General features: G+C 40.3%; 1 long non-coding RNA gene across 1 annotated transcript in view; it reads right to left on the reverse strand.

Annotated features, from left to right (window-relative positions):
• Window positions 1-5856, reverse strand: part of LOC126960606 (uncharacterized) — a 33343-nt gene extending 27487 nt beyond the window's left edge. Inside the window, exon 1 of the long non-coding RNA XR_007728077.1 lies at window positions 5827-5856. This is a non-coding gene — a long non-coding RNA (uncharacterized LOC126960606). The remainder of the gene's footprint in view (window positions 1-5826) is intronic.
• Between the last annotated feature and the right edge of the window lie 12916 nt (window positions 5857-18772).

Consider the following 18772-nt stretch of genomic DNA (forward strand, 5'->3'; position numbering starts at 1 on the left):
GTTAAGTACAAAGCAGCCACACCTAAGGTACTAGTTACGGTTCTCTACAGGGACAGAACTGCGTCTGAAGGCCGAAAAACCAGGAGCATTGATGGCCGAGGGTAGGAAAAAATGAATGCCCTGTCTCAAGCAGAGAGAGCAAATTTGCCCTTTATCTACGTTTTTGTCTTATCTTTGCCCTCAATGGATTGAATGATGTCCACTTACTTTGGAGAGAATCAGCTTTATTCAGTCTACTGATTCAAATACTAATCTCATTTGAAATGCCCCCATAGACATATCCAGAAATCATGTTGCGCCAGCTATTTGGTTATTGTTGACAAAAAGAGTCAACCTCTGTAAAATATTTTAAGAGATTTATTCTGAGCCAAAGATGAGTGACTATTGCCCTGGACAGAGCCCTGAGGAAGTCCTGAGAACATGTGCCCAAGGTGATCAGGGTGCAGCTTGGTTTTATACATTTTAGGGAGGCATGAGACATCAATGAAATACATTGAAGAAATACATTGGTTCACTTCAGAAAGGCAGAACCACTCAAAGTGAGGGACTTCCAGGCAATACGTAAATGTAAACATTTTCTGATTGGCAATTAGCTGTGTTTGTTTAAAGTCTTGGGATCAATAGAAAGGAAATGTTCAGGTTAAGGTAAAAGATTGTGGAGACCAGGGTTCTTTTGAAGTCTTATATGGCTGCCCGTAGAGACAATGGATGAAAAATGTTTCCTTTTTACACCTTTAGAAGACACCAGACTCTTAATATTTTCAGGATTGGGGGGACCTGGAAGAAAAAGATCTAGCTATGTTAATATGAGATTCTTTACAGAGGTATATTTCCCCCCATAAAGGACAGCTTTGCAAGACCATTTCAGAACATAGCAATGAAACATGTTTTGGGCCAAAATATTTTGGCTTTCTTCTTTGTCACATAATGTTATGCCAGAGTCAGATTGAAAAGTAAGACATGCTACATACAGGGTTGAATAAAAACCATGTGATGAGAATTTATGATTTGTAAGGCATGACTCCCCAGACCTCTTAGATAGGAATTTGGGCAAGATAAAAAAAATAAGAGCTTAGTCCTCAGTGTCCCTCAGCCCAGTCAAGTTGACACATAAAATGAATTATCACAGTATCTTAAAATGTTTTAATAACAGGGGGAAAAAATAAATCAGGAGAAAAATAATATCATGTGTCAACAAAAGGAGGATTGCAACTGGAGATGATCAAGCTTCATCTCATTGAGAAGATGGCATTTCAGCAAAAGTGTGGAGAGGATGAGGAAGAAAACTACATAGCTACCTAGAGGCAGTATTAATTTACTTGACACATTACAAAATGGCTTAGTGGCTCAGAATGAGGAGTAGTAAAAAATGAGGCCAGAGAAATAATGAATAAGCCTGATAGATTATATAGGACATTTTAGAGACCTCTAAAAAAATGAGCTTTTGCTTTGCACAAAAAGAGATGCAGTGGTAGGTTTCCAACAACAACAAAATCCACTTAAAAAATTATTTGAATGTTATGTCAATAATAGACCATGGAAATTCTGGAATATAAGAAAAATAGATAACAGTTAGGAAGTATTACAATAATTTAGAAGAGATGTGATGGTGTAAACCAAAAAGTATCTGAGACAGGTCTCAATCAAGTTAGGAGTTTATTTTGCCAAGGTTAAGGACACGCCTGTGACAAAGTGTCAGATGACCCTGAGAATGTGCACTCAAAGTGGTTGAACTAGAGCTTGGTTTTATACATTTTAGGAGGACTTAAGACATCAATGAATACATGTACATTTGTTCAGTCCAGAAATGCAAGACAACTCAAAGTGGGGCGGGAGTGGCTGGGGGTGGAGAGCTTCTAGGTCATAGGTGGATTCAAAGATTTATCTGATTGTCAATTGCTTGAAAGAGATGACTAAAGACCTAGAATCAATAGAAGGGAGTGTCTGGGTTAAGATAAGGGGTTACGGAGATAAAAGGTTTTTATTATGCTGATGAAGTATCCAGGTAGCAGGCTTCAGAGGTAATATAGTATAAACGTTTTTTATCAGACTTAAAAACCTGCGAGTGACTGGGTGTGGTGGCTCATGCCTGTAATCCTAACACTTTGGGAGGCTGAATCGGGTGGATCACAAGGTTAGGAGTTCAAGACCAGCCTGACCAACGTGGTGAAGCCCTGTCTACTAAAAATACAAAAATTAACTGGGTATGGTGGCATGTGCCTGTAGTCTCAGCTACTCAGGAGGCTGGGGCAGGAGAATTACTTGAATCCGGGAGGCAGAGGTTGCAGTGAGCTGAGATTGTGCCACTGCACTCCAGCCTGGGCAACAGAGCAAGACTCCATCTCAAAAAAAAAAAAAAAAAGTGCCATACTCAGTTAATTATCTTCTGCATCATTTAAAAATACCTATAAAGGAAAGGGGATTCTCCAGAGATCATAGATTTTTTTCCACAAGAACCAACTTTGCAGGATTATTTCAAAAGATGTCAAAAAATATATTTTGGGGTAAAATATTTTTATTTCTTCTAGGGCCTACTACCTGTCATGTTGTTATATTATTGCTACAAACAGTCTAATTTGTTAATCTTAAGGTTTCTCTTTTAATGTTAAATCCTAGTCAACTGTGCCTGAACTACAAAGGGAAGAGAGTGTAATGAGGTATTTCTGACCCCCATTTCCCATCATGCCTAAACTACTTTTTCAGGTTAACTTATGAATGTTCTTAGCCAAGAAGAGGGGTTCATGCAATTGGGTGGGAGACTTGGAATTTCATTTTTGGTATACAATGATGACATTATAATAGCAGTAGAGTTGACTAGAAATCAATAGTGAAGAGCAAAAATGGTTACAAGCATTAAGCGTAGGGTTTGTAAGAAAAAGAAGACACATTGGCAATTTGAATGATGTAATCATTTAAGTGACCATGTGATATGGTTTGGCTGTGTCCCCACCCAAATCTCAACTTGAATTGTATCTCCCAGAATTCCCATGTGTTGTGGGAAGGACCCAGTGGGAGGTAATTGAATCATGGGGGCTGATCTTTCCAGTGCTATTCTTATGATAGTGAATAAGTTTCATGAGATCTGATGGGCTTATCAGGGATTTTTTGCTTTTGCTTTTTCCTCATTTTCTCTTGCTGCCACCATGTAAGAAGTGCCTTTCACCTCCTGCTGTGATTCTGAGTCCTCCCCAGCCATGTGGAACTGGGAGTCCAATTAAACCTCTTTTTCTTCCCAGTCTCTGGTATGTCTTTATCAGCATCATGAAAACAGACTAATAAACCATGGGAAAATGGGAAGACTGCATTGCATTTGTTGAGTTGGTGAATACTATATGTGAAAAGAATGAATCTGGAATTTAGTTTTGTACATATTGAGTTTTAAGTGTCTGTTAAGTGAAGATTTGAAGATATTGGCAGTTCTGTGGTCAATTCAAGGGCAGAAGTAGAAATTTCAGATAATCAGCATATATACATATAGTTTCTTAAGTTTGATACCAGGGAAATCATCATAGAAATGAAACTCACAGAAGACTAGATGTTCAACGTATAATGCCTTGGGGCCCTCCAAAATTCATAATTCACTGTAAACAAAATAAACCATTGAAAGAAATAAAGTAATTTCAAGTATGCCAAACTGAAAAGTAGATGAATATGGTGTCTTACAAGTCAAGTGATAAAAGAATTTTAACAAGCAAAGGGTAATCAGCTGTGTTGAATGATGTTGGTAAGTCAACTTAGATTAGAATTTACAATAGTCATTGTATTTAGAAAGGGGAATGTAATTTAGTTGTTTCAGTGCAGTGGTCTGAAGAGTGAATGATATAGATTTAAGAGGATATAGTAGCAAAAGAGCAGAAAACAGATCACCTTTACATACGTTTTGAAAATGTTTTTCTGTGAACTGGGTAGGCAAAAGACAAACTGAGGGCCAAAGGTAATGACAAGATGAGGAAAATTATCTTATAATAGAAGAACAACATTATCAGATACCATTTATATCCTGTCTCAGATACCCTCAGTCTTACCTATCTCTGGGGCCTTGGCTGCTTGCTTTGCCCAGTGGCCATACAGATTAACATTACACAGATACCACCCAGCTGTGCCACAAGGGACATCTCAAGTAGTTTTGCTGCCTAAGGTTTCCATTTAGATTTCCAATTCTATGGTTACTTCAGATACAGAAAGCACAACATATGCAGAAACTTATTTGGCTTCTTTGGTTGAAGGTGATAGAACACTGAAGTTCAGAGAATATTTGTGAGATGAACTTTGACTATGGTAGAATATGAAACCTTTACTGCTTATCAGATGAACTATTTGGGGAGTGTTATTACCCAACTGTTTTACAGTGAGTAAAATTATTCTGTACACATTCACTGTACTTAATTTCTGTAGTATGCAAATACATATTGAGATAGATGTACTTAGCATCTGACAGAATCATCTTTTATTTATTTATCTTCAGTGTAAGAACCATTATAGTAGGATACATAAAGTAGTCCCTGAAACAGCTCTCCCCCACCCTATATAGTAAACCAGAAGCAAAAATACATCGGAAGAGAAATTTAAAAGATTAGCACCATCTTCAAAAAATGGAAAGATAAATGATGTCATTTTCCCATTTAATTTCCTCATCTAGACTCTGAAAATAATAATTAATAATAATAAAACTAGATGGTTCCTGACAAGTATTTATGGAATATTCAAAAATTAATCCAGTAGTAGTAGCATTAATTGCAGTTCCATGGTTAAATGTGCTTTCACTTTGTAATAGATCAACACTGCTTCTCATGCTTGCTATACAGCTAATGCTCTCAAGCCCCATTGGTTGAGAAAGTAAAAATGCTTTGCTTTTTCAGGGCAAAGATAGCAGTACCCCTTAACAGTCTTGCCACAGAACCGTGTCAAATTTCTTGTTCTCTATCATAATGCAGTCCTCTGGGACTTTATGCAGAATGTAAAACTGGTCTGGTATATTGAAGGCAATAGGCCAATTGAATCTACTAATCAAAAAGTGTCAGAGACCCTAGACCTTTTCAGGAAGACACACATGCACCATAGGGTGAAAGATAAGCCACTCAAAGATTATGAACCTTATCATGGTAATGAACTTTTCTGGGGCATGCTGGCTGGCACAGCCTAAGATAAAGAGCAACATGGTATATCTCATACCTTCTAACAATAAAATAGGACACAGCTATTCGTGGTCATCTTTCTATGCGGAGGCAGCATACATCAGATTTAGTAATACTTCTACCAAGTAACTTAGTGGTTTGACAGTTGCATTTTGGGCCCAGCACTAGAACAATGTGTTCTGCTCCACATTTATGATCACATATTAACTCTTCTAACATTTGGGAAAACTGACCAAGGAACTGGTGAAGCTAGAAGTCTTCAGAGTGAATAAGCATTCCACAAGGAATCTCTGGCAAGTCCTGACATGAAAGTCACACAAAGTTGCACAGATTTCTGAGGTAAGCCCATTCTTTCTCCTAGAAATAACTAGCATCCTTTTAGAAGAATCAGCACAGACTGAAATTTGGAAAATGTAGCTCCAATCTGACTGGAACCTGCCCTAGAACTGAATATTGTCCAATCTCCTACGTCATAAATCAGAGCCGGCACAGCAATTATTTTACAGTGGCAACATACCTTGAGGATAGAGCCAGAGACAAACATATGGTACAACTAAACACACAAACAAATGGCTCAGAATCTCACATTTCCTCTCTTGGTTCCACAGACGCTTCTCTCTCCACCGAAACCTCTGTCTTTGTGGGGTTTCTATACAACCAGCTGACAGATTAGAAAAGAACTCAGGCTTACCTGGTTAACAAATAGATTGGCAATCTATATTGGCACTAGCTAAAAATGAGCTCCTGCCACATTATAACTCACTCAGGAGCAGTACCCAAAGACAGCAGTGATGAGAGCCACTCCAGATATGCAGAGTTATGAGCAGTACGTGGGATCCTTCACTAATTACAGGAGTAATGGCCAGATGCCAAGATATACACTTATTCCTAGGAAGTTGCAAGTGGCCTTGGTCATCATTTAGGTTATTGCAAGAACAAAACTGGAAGTTTGAAGACAATGAGGTAATAGAAGAGGGATTATATACACCAGTGGGAGTTAGCCTAGATTGCAGATATTTTGGGTCACATTTGATAACCACTTGAGAGCTTCTGCTACTACGGAGGGGCTGGAAAATGAGGTGGGCAGGAAGCACAATGAGTCAGCCACCCTTTTCTCCCACTCAAGTCTTGTTCAACTGACACACAGACAGAGTGGCCGTGATGGCCAGGATGGAGGTTATATGGCAGCTCTTAACATAGCTTTTCTCACTAAGACTGACCTAGTGGATGTCACTGCTCAATGCACAATCTGCAAGCAGCAAACACAGTATCTGAGTCCTTATTATGACATCAGCCCTCAGGGTGGTCTAGGTCTATTGCATAGAAACATTCACCGTTTGCAGAGACTGCATACTTCATAGCACACCTCTGAAGATGTCCTTGGAAAAGATAAAATCAGTTGAGTTTGTCATAAAAGATATAGCCAGTTTGCTAATATCTTCCTCATATTTCGATTCCATATTTTTCTCTGCATTTCTTCCCTTTGTTAACCTCCTTCTCTTTTCCATGGAATTGTAACTAAAAAAAATCCAATAAAGATTAGAGAATTGCTTTACTTCAGATTCTATTTTTTCAAGGGAACGTGAATTAAGGTGAATAGCATATATTATTAGGCTAATAGGAAGCATCTTGTGAGGTTGAGAAAATGATGATATATTCCAGGTATGCATGTAATCACAGACTACTATCTTAAAAAGAAGACATAAGGTCTAATACACAGGTGGAGAATATTTGAACAGGAGAATTCCAAGATCCCCTCTGCAATCATAAAATTTAAAATCATATAAATTCCTGTAAGTTACATTACCTTCAAACTGATCCTCTGTAAAATATTGATGAAGGTGGTGAGACTTACAATAGTGTTAATATATTTGTATCAGAAATTGTTGAGAAGAGCTCATAAATTTGAAGATGATTAGTAGAACAGAATGAATTACTATCATTAACGTGTCATAGTACCCATGTGTCATTTAGGATGTATTTGGCTGCCTATATGCATATATATATGATATATATGAATGTATATGATATTGCCTATATACATATATATGATATATATGAATGTATGATATATCCATATATATGATATATATACATATACGATATATCCATATATAAATATGTGTATATATATATGGAGCTGAAGCAAGAGTTACAATGGTAGGAATAAAGATTTTAACTTCAGTTATGTAAAGAAAAATCTGGAAGTAGTTCATTCATGTTTGATTAGATCAATAAACAACAATGAGATGACATTTCACACCTATTAGAATGCCTAAAATTAAAAAAGCACAGAACTGCAAATGCTGGCAAGAACGTGAAACAACAGAAACTCTTATTTATTTCTGGTAGGAATGCCAAATGGTACAACCACTTTGGAGGAGAGTTTGGCAGCAATTTCTTACAAAACTAAACATACTCTTATCATACAATCCAGCAATCATGTTCCTTGGTATTTACCCAAATTAGTTAAAAACTTATGTCCACATAAAAACATACAGACAGATATTTATAGTAGCTTTATTCAAAATTGCCAAAACTTTGAAAGCAACAAAGATGTCCTTCAGTAGGTGAATGGATAAATAAACTGTGGTACATCCAGATAATGAAATATTATTCACTGCTAAAAGAAAATGAGCTATCAAGCCATGAAAAGACATGGGGAAGCTTATGTGCATATTACTCAGTGACAGAAGCCAATATGAAAAAGCTATGTACTGTATGATTTCAAATACATGACATTCTTGGAATGACAAATTATGGGAACAGTAAAAGGATCAGTGGTTGCCAGTTGTTTGGAGAGAAGGTGGTATGAACAAGTGAAGCATCGAGGACTCTTATGGCCATGGAACTATTCTATATAATAGTGTAATAACAGATACATGCTATTATACATTTGTCCAAACCTATAAAATGTATAACACCAATAGTGAATCCTAATGTAAACTGTGGCACTTGGGTGATAACAATGTGTCAATGTATGTTCATAAATGATAATAAATGTACACTTTGGTGAAAGATTTTGATAGTGGGAGAGGCTGTGTGTTTGTGGGGGCAGGAGGTATAAGAGATCTCTCTGTACTTTCCACTGAATTTTACTGTGAACCTAAAAGTCTTCTAAAAACATAAAAACTGAGACTGGGTGTGGTGGCTCACGTCTGTAGTCTCAGCACACTGGGAGGCTGAGGTGGGCAGATCCCTTGAGCTCAGGAGTTCAAGACCAGCCTGGGCAACATGGTGAAAGCCTGTCTCCACAAAACAAACAAACAAACAAACAAACAAAAAATAGCTGGGTGTGGGGATGTTTGTGGTCCCAGCTACTCTGGAGGCTGAGGTGGGAGGATTGCCTGAGCCTGGGAGGCAGAAGTTGCAGTGAGTTGTAAGCACGCCAATGCACTCCAGCTTGGGTGATAGAGTGAAACTGTGTCTCAAAGCAAACAAAATAAATAAATAAAGTCTGTTTTTACTAATTTAATTAACATTCCCAAGGCAGGAATAAAGTGTAAAGGTACTTTGTGTTGCTGCTGTTGTTTGGCACTCTTCCCTATTACTCTGCAAGGGAAATATCTTGCATAGGCTTCCAGTACAATTCCTCTTAAAGTCTATGGGCCAGAATAGACACCACTCAGTCAAGTTCCTATGAGAGATGAACTGAATCACAATAAGTGGCCCATCTTCCCATTCAGACTTGAGCAACATGAAACTTCCATTCACAGAAGGAAATGGCTGAGACAGCAGCAAGCAGTAGAATCTGCCAGGATATATTCTAGTTTTATGCTTGCCATGACATAGCTATGGTTCATAAAAAGTGTGGTAGGAGCCATTTAGGACCTTACAGATGTAGGTGTCTGTAAATAATGTAGTATGATGGTTAATTTTATGTGCCAACTTGACTGGGCCATGATATTACTGGATATTTATTTAATATTATTTACTGTTTGGTCTGTGAAGATGTTGTTGGATGAAATTATCATTTCAATCAACAGATTCAGTAAAACAGAATGTTCTACTGTGTGACTGAGCCTCATATAATCTACTGAACATCTGAATGGACTATAAGGCTAAGTAAGAAACAGTTCAATCTCTGCCTGATGGTCTTCAAGCTGCAACAAGAGTTTTCTTCAGCCTTTGGATTTGAACTTGAAGTAGAATTTACACCATTGGCTCTCCCAGTTATCTGGCCAGCAGACTCAGGCTGGAAGTATACCATTGGCTCTCCTGGATCTCCAAGCTTTGTTGACTACAGATCTTAGACTTCATAATCATATGAGCTAATTCCTTATTATATCTCTCTGTGTGTGTGTGTTTGTGTGTGTGTGTGTGTGGGGGTGTGTACCAACAGCTATAAAAGTCTTGGCTGATTTCAATTATCAGCTCTAAAGTCAAAAGTATTTTTCATTCATAGTATTTTGAATATATTTTTAATCTGACAAGCATATGAATTTTGTGAAGGCTAGGGATAGAATATTATAGACTGAATATTTATGTTCCCCCAACATTTATATTTTGAAGCCCTAACCCCCACTGAAACGGTACTTGGAGACAGGGCCTTTGGGAGCTGATTGGAATTAGATGAGATCATGAAGGTGTGGTCCTTATAATGGGATTATTGCCCTTATAAGAAACATCAGAGATCTTGCTTCCTCTCTCCCCACTCTACATAAAGAAAAAGTCATTGAGTATACAGAAAGATGGTGACAACCTATGAGCCAAGGAAAGAGATTTCAGAATAAATTTACCTTGCTGGCACCAGGATCTTAGACTTCCCAGCCTCCAGAACAACTGGTAGAAATAAATGTATGTTGTTTAAGCCACCTAGTCTATGACGTTTGTTATGCAGCCTGAGCAAACCAACATATGCAGTGACCATGAGAGACACAGGTGCCTCTAAGATTGGTTTCCTCCTTTAAGACAAGTACAAAACAAACTTCTCTGGTTGTTGTGTGATGAAGTTAAGAAAAGGTGTAATGTACGGTACTAGGTTCTCTAAAAGTGGTTCTTCATTATTTTCTAACTACAAATATTACACAAGTTAGGCACATTACTTCTCTTATTTGATTCCTCACCAGAAAACCAGAGGTTTTAACAACGTTTATCTCATAGGGATATTGTGAAAATTAATTGAGATAGGAGTCATTGTTACAGCGTTGTGCTATTGAGTGAATTCTCAATAAATGGTATCTAAAAAGGAGTCATATATATTTAAATAATATTAATTTGGCTGGGCGCGGTGGCTCAAGCCTGTAATCCCAGCACTTTGGGAGGCCAAGACGGGCGGATCACGAGGTTAGGAGATCGAGACCATCCTGGCTAACACGGTGAAACCCCGTCTGTACTAAAAAATACAAAAAAACTAGCTGGGCGAGGTGGCGGCGCCTGTAGTCCCCGCTACTTGGGAGGCTGAGGCAGGAGAATGGCGTAAACCCGGGAGGCGGAGCTTGCAGTGAGCTGAGATCCGGCCACCGCACTCCAGCCTGGGCAACAGAGTGAGACTCCGTCTCAAAAAAAAAATAATAATAATAATATTAATTTTATCGATTTCCCTGTATCTTTACATGTTTTTCTTTTATGACTTATTCTTCAGTCTCTGACTCACCTTATCTTTCTCGCAGCCTGCAGAGCCTCCTCCCTCTGTGCTGGTCCTGAGATAGAGTGAAAGTATAGTTCTCTGCTGGGGTGTCTGGAAACAGCAGGGCGCACTGAAAATGCAAGAAAGAAAAGTGAAAAATATGAAAAGGAGGAAAAAGGGAACAGTTTCTAATGTTAGTTTGCCTACTAATTACTGAAGTAATTAAAGAGCACACAGAGTTTACCAATCCATGTAATGCTGGCATTCTGTGTGGCATCTTCCCATACTGAAAAGGGTTGATTGACAGACTCTTCCTCCTCTTTTGTTTTGAAAGCTCTGAGCTCCTTTGGGCTTTTGGCAAAGACGTTGTTTTCCTTTCCCATGACAAATGCACAGATCTCAATGTTTGGCCCAAGAATTTCAGCCACAGCAGTAATGCTTCCTGCTAGTTGAGTAATTTGCAATCTACAGATGCCTTCATATATGTAAATTCAGCTCCCACAACAGCATTGTAAGATTGGCAGAGTATTTTTCCCCATTTTACAGATGAGGAAATTGTATCCTGTTCCAAATGGATTGTGACCTATTTGAGAGAGGAGGTCATATTTTATTTGTAAATGAATTCCCAAACATAGGAACCCTCCTTGAGAATGCATAAATGAATTAGAGAGTGCGTGCAGGAGGCAAACAGAGCTCTTAAGGCTGGTGAATAGCAGATCTGTATGTAGAGGAGTCACATGCCATACTGCCTGGCTCTATCACTCACCAGCTTCACAACCTTTGGCACGTCACTTACTCAGTGTCTGATGAGGCCTCTGTGGAGATTTAATATACAGTTATTAGAAAAGTTTCTGGGACATAACAATTGCTCATTAATGCCTGTGGTCACTCTGTTTTTCTCCCTACTCTAGCTGGGTCCAGGAGTCCTTGAGAGGAATTTTGATTTAACACATAGTGGTCCAGCACAATGGTAGACCGTGTATACTGTCCTTAATATATAAACTACCTTATTCAACTTAAAATTAAATAGCTTACACCCTGTCATGATTTTACGTGAAAACGAAAGGATGCATATGAAATAGCCAGTAGGAACTAACAAGTACAAAAATTCTTTCCACATACATGCTGTCATTAAAACTTCATCCCAGCCTGGAAAATAGGCAATACTGAATCTTACTGGATATCAAGGCTCAGAAAAGAGAGATGTTTCTTTTTCCAAGGTCAAATAGTTAGAAGATGGGGTTGACATTTAGTGAAAGATGTTTTTGTTTCTTAACTCAATATGCACTTGCCCACAAGCATATAATACGTGTGTACATACACCTGCTATATGACAGTATTTATTTTTAACTTTTTGTCATCTTTATTTATGTTATTGCTGGAGATATACTAGATATTTTAAAAACAATTTTCACAGAGTTTTTTGCCTTCTTTCTTCTAAAAATAATATATCCTGGAAGCAAGTATATAATAATCTTTCAATATAGTTCTTTTCTGTAAAGGATGCATGCTGGAGTAGCCAGTAAGGTTAATAAAATAACCTTAATGAGGGCCTAACCTTAATTTATCTCCACTCATGTTCTACTGAACTTTATTCCTGGGTCCACTAGGTTATTTTCTATGTAATATGATCATTTTAATGAGGGATAGGACATAGGTAAGGGCACCGCAGTGGAGAACCTCAGGCAGCTGAGAGGCAAGCGTATACCCTGAGAAGCTGGTCAGAAGAAGAGATTGATCATTTGGACAAAGAAGTGGAAGAGAAATCTGGTCAAATATAAATACTGCAGAGGCCCTGCAATGGTTAATACTGAGGGCCAACTTGATTGGATTGAAGGATACAAAGTATTGATCCTGGGTATGTCTGTGAGGGTGTTGCCAAAGGAGATTAACATTTGAGTCAGTGAGCTGGGAAAGGCAGACCCACCCTTCATCTGGGTGGGCACCATCTAATCTGCTGTCAGTGTGGCTAGAGTAAAAGCAGGCAGAAAAATATGAAAAGAGAGACTGCCCTAGCCTCCCAGCCTACATCTGTCTGCAGTGCTAGATGCTTCCTGCCTTCGAACATCAAACTCCAAGTTCTTCAGTTTTTGGATTTGGCAGTCCTTGCTCCTCAGCTTACAGAAATCCTATTGTGGGACCTTGTGATCATGTGAGTTAATACTTAATAAACTCCCTTTAATAATTAAACTTAATACTTAATAAACTCCTCTCTCTCTCTCTCTCTCTGTGTGTACACACACACACACACGTGCATGCGCGCACATATATCCTATTAGTTCTGTTCCTCTAGAGAACCCTGACTAATACAGATTTTGGTGCCAGGAGTGGTTCTAGAGGAACAGAATTGAGGATGGAGTTTTTCCATTTGTTTGGGGGTTTCTGGAGTTGGCTGCTTAAAATGTTGAGACCCAAAAATGCTAAGGACACTACTTCTAATAGTACGGAGAACACTGATAGTCCTTGGCATGAACTGTTTAGAGAGCTATTGAAAATAAATGCATTTGACACTCCTGATTCATCACTTGTGAGAGGCAAGGGGTTTAGTGACTCCATACATAATACCTCTGACCATATGTGGAGAACCAAGGAAAATAATGAAGCTGGTTGGTTGGTCTTAAGTTCAGGGGGCAAAGTGATGAAAGAAAATGATGAACTCAGGTATTCTATCTCCTAGCTTCAGAAGCACATACCAAGATTCCAGTCTGCTAAGATTTCCCTGAGTGATAGTCTTATCTCCTATAGAGAAGAGTTGAAGTTGTGGAAATACAGACACAAGCTCTTATCATGTGAGTGGCTGACCTGCTTTGGAAGGTGCATGCGCAGCCTTGCCAGGTGTCTACTGTTAAAATGAGGGCATTCATTGGAAAAGAATGGGACCTGCAATTTGAAATGGGGATGTTTGGGAAGACCCTGATGAAGCTGGGTACACTAAGTTTGTAAACTCTGATGAAATTTTTTTGCCAGAAGAAACAGCTTCCCCATCTCCTATAGTGGCAACATTTCCTCCCTAGCCCATGCCGCCATTAGCCTTTCCACCTTTGTCTGAGGAGACAAACCCTACACTGCCTGAGGCAACAGTGATGGCCTCCCCTGAGACAGTTGCCAGGTAAGATAATGTTGATTCTACTCAGGAGCCACCCCCAATACCCCTGTTTGCTTCTAGACCTATAACTAGACTGAAGTCCCAGCAGGTCCCTAGAGGTGAGGTTGAGAGTGTGACCACGAGGAAGTGTACTACACTTAAAAAGAACTGCTTGAGTTTTCTAATTTATATAAACCGAAAACTGGAGAATAGGCATGAGAATGGATAGCAAGGTATGGGATAATGGTGGAAGGAACACAGAGTTGGATCAGGCTGAATGTATTGATTTGGGCCCACTAAGTAGGGACTCAGATTTCATGTTTCAGCCCAGGGAGTTAAAAAGGGTTCTCATAGTTTATTTGCTTGGTTACCTGAAACATGGATTAAAAGATGGACAACTGCTGAGTGAGCTGGAAATGCCTAATCTGTCTTGGTTTAATGCAGAGAAAGGGATCCAAAGGCTTAGATTGGGATGGTGGAGTGGATTAGTCACTTAAAACCTACTCATCCCAGCTGGGAGGATCCAGAAGATATACCCTTGACCAATGCCTTGTGAAATTTGTGAGGGCAGCACCTGTATCTTTGAAGAGCTCTGTAATTGCTCTTCTCTGTATGCCAGATCTAACAGTGGGAACTGCAGCCACTCAACTACAGTATTTAAATACAATAGGAATAATTGGATCCTGATGTGGCAGGGGCCAAGCAGTGGCACTCATCCATGAAAGGCAAGATGGGAGTAGCTACCGTAATGGACAGCAGAGGCAAAGCGGCAATCACAATAATCTGACTCATGTAGAGCTCTGGCATTGGCTACTTAATCACGGTGTTCCTAGAAGTGAAATTGATAAGAAACCTGCTGCTTCTACTTAATTTATGTAAGCAGAAAACTCCTAGGTTGAATGGACAAAAGACTAACTTGAATTATGAAAACAGAGACTCGCAGCCCCTCAATCAATTTCCAGACTTTAGCCAGTTTACACAACCAGCACCCCTTGAGTAAAGGGAAGGCTGGGTACCCTTGACGAAGGACTCCACTACATTACTGACAAATTATGCGGTTAATCTTTCTCCCATCCTTCCCCAAGGAGACCTGCAGCCTTTTACCAGGGTAACTGTGCATTGGGAAAAGAGAAATGATCAGACATTTTGGGAACTATTGCACACTGGTTCTGAGCTGACATTGATTCCAGGGGACCCAAAACGCCATTGTGATCCTGCAGTTAAAGTAGGGGCTTATGGATGTTAGGTATTTAATGGAATTTTAGCTCAGGTCCAACTTACAGTGGGTCCAGTGGGTAACCAGACTCATCTTGTGGTCATTTCTCCAGTGCCAGAATGCATAATTGGCACAGACATACTTAGCAGCTGGCAGAACTCCCACATTGGCTCCCTGGCTAGTAGGGTGAGGGCTATTATGGTAAGAAAGCCAAATGGAAACCATTAGAGCTGCCTCTACCTAGAAAAATAGTAAATCAATACAAATATTGCATCCCTGGAGGGATTGCGGAAATTAGTGCCACTATCAACGACTTGAAAATCACAGGGTTGGTGACTCCCACTATATCCCTGTTCAACTCTCCCACTTGGCCTGTGTAGAAGACAGATGGATTTTGGAGAATGACAGTGGATTATCGTAAGCTTCACCAAGTGGTGACTCCAAATGCAGCTGCTGTACCACATGTGGTTTCATTGCTTGAGCAAATTGTCACATTTCCTGATACCTGGTATGCAGCCACTGACTTGGCAAAGGCCTTTTTCTCTATTCCTGACCATAAGGCCCACCAGAAGCAATTTTCCTTCAGCTGGTAAAGCCAACAATGTCCCCTTACTGTCCTAACTCATGGGTATATCAACTCTCCCATTTTGTGTCATAATCTTATTGGGAGAGAACTTGATCACTTTTCACTCCCACAAGATATCACACTGGTCTATTACATTGATGTCATTATGTTGATTGGATTCAGCAGACAAGAAGCAGCAAACACACTAGACTCATTGATGAGACATTTGTGTGCCAGAGGATGGAAAATAAATCCGACTAAAATTCAGGGACCTCATACCTCAGTAAAATTTCTCTGGGGTCCAGTGGTGTGGGGCCTGTTGAGATATTCCTCTAAGGTGGAGGGTAGGTTGCTGCATTTGGCCCCTCCTACAACCAGGAAAGAGGTACAATGCCTAGTCAGCCTATTTGGATTTTGGAGGCAGCAACATATTCCTTATTTAGGTGTGTTACCCCAGCCCATTTATTGAGTGACCCGAAAGGCTGCCAGGTTTGAGCAGGGTCCAGAATAGGAGAAGGCTCTGCAACAGGTCCAGGCTGCTGTCCAAGCTGCTCTGCCACTTGGGCCATATGACTCAGCAGATTCAATGGTGCTTAAGGTGTCAGTGGCAGATAGGGATGCTGTTTGGAGCCTTTGGTAGGCTCCCATAGGTGAATCACAGCAGAGGCCTCTAGGATTTTGAAGCAAGGCCCTGCCATCTTCTGCAGATAACTACTCTCTGAGAGACAGCTCTCGGCCTCTTACTGGGCTTTGGTAGAAACGGTGAAAACTGAACTTTTGACTAAAGGTCATCAAGTCACCATGAGACCTAAACTGCCTATTGTGAACTGGCTGCTTTCTGTCTCATCTAACCATAAAGTGGGTTGTGCAGAGCAGCATTCCGTCATCAAATGGACATGGTATATATGTTAACAGGCTTGAGCAGGTCCTGAAGGCACAAGTAAGTTACATGAAGAAGTGGCTCAAATTCCCATGGTGTCCACTCCTGCAACCCTGCCTTCCCTCCCCCAGCCTACACAGATGGCCTCATGGGGAGTTCCGTATGATCAATTGAGAGGAAGAGAAGACTAGGGCCTGGATCACAGATGCTTCTGTGTGATATGAAGGCACCACCCAAAAGCAGACAGCTGCAGTACTAAGCCCCTTTCTAGGATATCCCTGAAGGACAACTGTGAAAGGAAGTCTTTCCAGTGGGCAGAACTTCGAGCAGTGCACCTAGTTGTGAACTTTGCATGGAAGGAGAAATGGCTAGATGTGTGATTATATATTGATTCATGGGCTGTAGCCAATGGTTTGGCTGGATGGTCAGGGACTTGGACAAAGCATGATTGGAAAATTGGTGATAAGGAAATTTGGGGAAGAGGTATGTGGATTGACCTCTCTGAGAGGTCAAAAATTGTATCCCATGTGAGTGCTCACCAACGGGTGACCTCGGCAGAGGAGGATATTAATAATCAAGTGGATAGGATGACCCATTCTGTGAATACAGCTCAGCCTCCTTCCTCAGTCACCCCTGTCATCACCCAATGGGCCCATGAACAAAGTGGCCATGGTGGCCAGGATAGATGTTACATGTGGGCTCAGCAACATGGACTCTCACTCACCAAGGCTGACCCGGCTACAGCTATTGCTGAGTGCTACATTTGCCAGCAACAGAGACCAATACTGAGCCCTCGATATGGTACAATTACTAAGGGTGATCATCCAGCTACCTGGTGGCAGGTTGATTATATTGGAGGTCTTCCCTTATGGAAAGGACAAAGGTTTGTCCTCACTGGAATAGAAACTAGATATGGGTGTGCCTATCTTGCAAGCAATGCTTCTGCCAAGACTACCATCTTCAGACTCACAGAATGCCTTATTCACCATCACGATATTCCACACAGCATTGCCTCTGACCAAGGCACTCGCTTTACAGCTAAAGAAGTGCATCAGTGGGCTCATGCTCATTGAATGTACTGGTCTTACCATGTTCCTGAAGCAACTGGATTGATAGAATGGTGGAGTGGCCTTTTGAAGTCACAATTACAATGCCAACTAGGTGACAATACTTTGCAGGGCTGGGACAATGTTCTCCAGAAGGCCATATATGCTCTGAATTAGCTTCCAATATATGTTACTGTTTCATCCATAGCCAGGATTCATGGGTCCAGGATCAAGGGGTGGAAGTGGAAGTGGCACCACTCACCATCACCCCTAGTGATCCACCAGCAATACTTTTGCTTCCTGTTCCTGCGACATTACATTCTGCTGGTCTAGAAGTCTCAGTTCCAGATGGAGAAACACTGCCACCAGGAGACACAACAATGATTCCATTAAACTGGAAGTTAATAATGCCACATGGACACTTTGGGCTCCTCCTACCTTTAAGTCAACAGGCTAGGAAGGGAGTTACAGTGTTGGTTGGGGTGATTGACCCAGACTATAAAGATGAAGTCAGTCTACTACTCCACAATGGAGGTAAGGAAGAGTATGCATGGAATACAGGAGATCCATTAGGGCATCTCTTAGTATTACCATGCCCTGTGATTAAGGTCAATGGGAAACTACAATAGCCCAATCCAGGCAGGACTAAAAATGAGGACTACAAATGACCCAGTCATTCCACCAGGAAAAAAACCCACTACCTGCTGAGGTGCTTGCTGAAGGCAAAAGGAATACAGAATGGGTAGTAGAAGAAGGTAGTCATTAATGCCAGTTTCAACGATGTGACCAGCTGCAGAAAGGAGGACTGTAATTGTCATGAATACTATTTCCTTCTTTTGTTAAAAATATGTTAGTGTATGTATACACTTGTACTAAGAAAAGTCTTCATTTTATTTCCCTTCTCCTTTATCATGTGACATAAGATTAATTGACTTCACATCAGCATTTAAGTATTGTTAACTTTATGTAATAGTATTTGGGTTGGGGATTGCTGCATTTCCAGTCGTATGAAAGATAGCTGTATTATGTTAAGCACAATTATAACTTTATTATTGCCTTTATTTGAGGATTATGAATGATCTCAGGAGATGTGCATGGGTTCAAGTTGACAATGGGTGGACTTGTGATGGTTAATACTGAGTGTCAACTTGATGGGATAGAAGGATATAAAGTATTGATCCTGGGTGTGTCTGTGAGGGTGTTGCCAAAAGAGATTAACATTTTAGTCAGTGGGCTGAGAAAGGCAGGCCCACCCTGCATCTGGGTGGGCACAATC

Source organism: Macaca thibetana, chromosome 8 (genome assembly GCF_024542745.1).
Source record: "Macaca thibetana thibetana isolate TM-01 chromosome 8, ASM2454274v1, whole genome shotgun sequence".
NCBI lineage: Eukaryota > Metazoa > Chordata > Mammalia > Primates > Cercopithecidae > Macaca > Macaca thibetana.